The following is a 4,244-nucleotide window of genomic DNA, read 5'->3' as shown; positions in this document are numbered from 1 at the left end:
ATTTTTCTAGAACACTTGAAGCAAATAGGATTACACACTAGGTAAATAGTTAGCTGCAACTGCACTAATTTGATCATATTATAGATCAATATCTAATAGGATAAAAAGACAATAAAATATTGGTATGGTTTTACTACCCCAGACCTAATTTTTTTTGTCAACAATAAAATAAGGGGCCAAAACATGATTAGAATGGTAAAATGAGACACTTGAAAGTTAAAAGGGCCAAAGTTAGAATGGTAATGCATAAAAAAACAGGGGCAATGGAGACCCGAGTATATCCACAACAGGAAAAAAGCCACAGCCAACAACAGATCATAAAAACATCTGTAATGCTTTTTTTTAATGAAAAATGAATGTCCAAAAAGAAACATGCCACCTTCACAGATCAAAACAGGAAAGGGAAACTTTTCCAGAGCAATTATCATCATATTCATCACCAAAGCGGTAATCATAGCTAGTTTGTAGTTATGGTGTTCAGCCAAAGATTCCTACACATAAAGTTGGTCTTACATAATAAGATCTATTGCTGAGCTCTATTAGTTTGTATAAAGCAGAAAACATTTGAATATTCAATATTGACTATCGAGAATTGTTAATGGAAATTAACTATGGACAATTTAAGTTTTTCCTACTATGTAGAGACGGTGTAATAAGGAAGATATTAAGGACATATCTTGAATCAGGTTGAAAGAGTGGTCAGTTTTGCCTTTTCTCTGAGATGCCAACACTGAAGCAAAGCTTTAATCATCAGGTGGGAAATCATCATCTGAGGCATTCTCAAAAAGGGAACCCAAAGTTTTCCTCAAAATGCTAAAATTTTTGTCGTCCTGAATCCAAATAGGAATGCTAATTAGAACTGGCAGAAAGAGACCCAAATGGCTTGAGCTCAGAAAACCTGAAGTTTATGATTAGTAATTTAGTATATACCTGAGTTTTCCTTTTTCAGAGACTCCTCCAATCGAGTAATCTTATCTCCGCAAGCTTTCTCATGGTCTGACATCATACTCTTTTCTTTCTTCCATGATGTCATTTATTTACAACAAGACTACTTTAATTACATTTCTCTACAATGGAATGAAAAGAGTAGTGCCCTGTAAACTTACTCATTTGTTCATATCACTTTAAAAGCCTTTCCTTCTCTTCTTCAAACTTGGAAATGGTATATGACACCAGAAAATGAATCTATTTAACTTATTATTGTCACTAATCTTACCCATATAGCATGTTGGTAAGTAAGAAAATTTAGAATAAGAATAAAAAAAATGTTGAACTAACTAATGTATTAGAACATGAGCCAGTACAATTTCAGAAACAAAATTTAAAGAGTTCAATCCAAATCACATTTCCATTTTTTTTTCTCCGTAATCATTGAATGGAGAACATATCATGTTATGAATTGAAACACCAAATGTGGAATTTAATTTAAATTTAAATAAGAGAGAATACCTTTCAATGCCTGCAAATGGGTTGCTTTTTCCTTCCAAAATTGCTGATAAAGTGTTTGGAACTTGGAAGTTTCCTTTTTCAAACAGTTCTCAAACTACAAATACGAAAAGCATGTGATCAAGAGGTCAAAAAAATTGCAATACACTAACAGAGTATCCACTATCGCTGAATTCCAAGACCACTAAAGAGAAACAATAAGCTAAGAGATGAACGAAGAGAAAATTCCACTGCCAAACAGACTATCCGCTATCGCTGAATTCCAAGACCACTAACAATAGAGGTACAAAACTAAAAATTAGCTTATAGGAAAAAAAAAACAAAAATAGAATAGAGCTTCTTCTACTTTTGTAAGCAATTAGTAGATTGAAGCAAACAAGGTTCAAAAATAGATCCCCACGTTTTAATTATCTTTCATTCCAATACAAAATAGCAAATCAAACTCATAGACACGCTTCAACCATTATCAAATATAACCATTATAAATGAGTAAGTAATCCAATTCACCAACATGCATGACAGTAGTCATTATGCTAAGTAAAGGTAAGACCATTTTTGAACTATTGATTGGCCTTTCTTTCAAAAAATTTAAGTTTTGTAACTTGAACAGTTTTGAGTTAAGCTATTTTGTTGAAAGGAGAATCAAAATATAATTTATCAGTCACTTTTTCTGTACAGAATGAAATTTCATTTACTGAGACTGTCAAGCAAGAACACAAAATCAAAAAGAAAAAATATATATGAAAGCCATCCATAAGAGTGCCAATGTAGAACTTAAAACAATGATTACCATGTCAAGACAAACTAATTGAATACTTTTCACACATCTAAATTCAAAAGGGAGATAGGGGCATTGGTAAGAAGATTAAATGCTTTAATTCAATGGACCATTCATATACCAAACCATAATGGAACATTAAGAGGTTTAAGTTCTAGTTTAGAGTTTCAAAATCATGTCTTGTAACTCATCTTGCAAGGAATTAATATATCCAAATGATGAAACAATTGAACTTTTGCAGGTAATTTCATTTCTAACATTTCTTTTAGGTGGTTTTCGAAGAGAAACATACTTCAACTCATTCATAGCACTCACAACTGATGCATACTTGCATCAAAGAAATTTCAACTATAAGAAAATCCAAAAGTACCACTAATGCACTTTTATTTTATACTAATTAAGCATCATCTTAAATCGACTATATATGAAGAAGAGCAAAAATATAAGAGAAAATATTAGGCAAAATGTGACTTGAAGTAAATCAGTAAAAGCAACCAAGAATGAATACAATACATTTTTAATAGAGTTATTTTATTGTGTTATGGAAAGTAGACTTTCTTGTAGTTAAAAGCAAACCAAGTTAGTCTCAAATTATAAAATATCCACGCTTTGTTGGAGAACTATACAATTATTTATATGAAGTTTCTTAGTGACTTTCCCTTCCCAGTGACTTTTTGTTATTTTGTTTCTAATTAGTTCATTTATTTTGAATAAAAAATGAAACTAATACTTCCTTCTGTGATGTGTGAGTTTTTTTGGAGGTGTAATAGGTACCAAAATGTAAAGAACGCCCTAGACTAATACTTACAAAACATTCGCATAACATAGTTTATAAAAGAATACCATCCATTATTAAAGTCTCAGGGGGACTTATTTAAAACCATGCAAGTTGGCGCCACAAGTTTTAAAATAAAACATAGGTTTTTATGCAAAGTTCAAAGAAACCAAATAAATTAAATAACAAAGTCCCACTGATAATTTAGGAAAGTCCCTTAAAAACAAAACATAGTTTAAATGGCATTCTATGTTGATCGTTTTATCGTCCATAGGATTACCCCACGCCATACACCCCATGATGAAAGAACTCCTCACGTCACCACGCGTGCCATAGAGAAATCCTATTTGCTACCTGGAAGGAAAGTAAGGGGGGTGAGCTAAAAGCCCAGTAAGGAAGTACAAACAAATAAGCAAGTAAGAAAACAACAAAAAACCAAACACTAACATTCATCTAAGACATCATGGTACGTCATAACGTAATCGTAACATATCATCATATCATAACATAATCATACATTTCATCATATCATAACATAATCGTACATATCATCATATCATAACATAACGTAACATATCATCATATCATAACATAACGTAACATATCATCATATCATAACATAAATGTTACATATCATCATATCACAAACATACAGCATACATGATGAGCATGGAACGCTAGTTGTCCATGTCACCCTATGAGGTAAACAGGAGATCTCTGGTCCTTGAATAACCTCGGCGCGTCCGCCCTAGGAGTCACGTCTCAATGTCTTTAGTAACTCGTTCGATGTATCTGACATCGTAATCTATTTGATGTATCTAACATCGTAATCTGTTTGATGTATCTGACATCGTAACTGGTTTGATGTATCTAACATCCATACACATATCACATTCAACATATCATCACGTTATGGCATTCATAATTCATAACAATTCATTCATACAACAATCTTACCATTCATAGCATAAAATCATAAAATCTATCTAACTTCCTTACATCAGGTCCAAGCTAAGAATTTCACAATCTTTCAACGAGCCTATATCATAATCAAAATAACATTTCTTAGGTTCATAAAATTACTATTTTTCCCTTCCATACAACTCATGTGTGCATGGGCCATGCACTCATGATAACAGTTACACTCAACATGCAATTATCGCCAAAAGAATAATGCTCGTTTTACCCATTTTACTAACATGATTGTTTTATAAAAATCACTTAGTTGAATAATAATCATGATTT

At 32.0% G+C, this 4,244-nt stretch overlaps 1 long non-coding RNA gene across 1 annotated transcript; it reads right to left on the bottom strand.

Moving 5' to 3' along the window:
• Nucleotides 1-675: 675 nt before the first annotated feature.
• Nucleotides 676-1,015, bottom strand: LOC133821130 (uncharacterized). The gene is made up of 2 exons (XR_009887330.1): nucleotides 931-1,015; nucleotides 676-830 (listed from the first exon to the last, which is right to left on the bottom strand). It is a non-coding gene; the product is annotated as an uncharacterized LOC133821130 (long non-coding RNA).
• Nucleotides 1,016-4,244: the final 3,229 nt, after the last annotated feature.

Source organism: Humulus lupulus, chromosome 3, assembly GCF_963169125.1.
Source record: "Humulus lupulus chromosome 3, drHumLupu1.1, whole genome shotgun sequence".
Lineage (NCBI taxonomy): Eukaryota > Viridiplantae > Streptophyta > Magnoliopsida > Rosales > Cannabaceae > Humulus > Humulus lupulus.
Note: the sequence above shows the minus strand (reverse complement) of the source record. Positions and strands in the feature narration are given on the sequence as shown.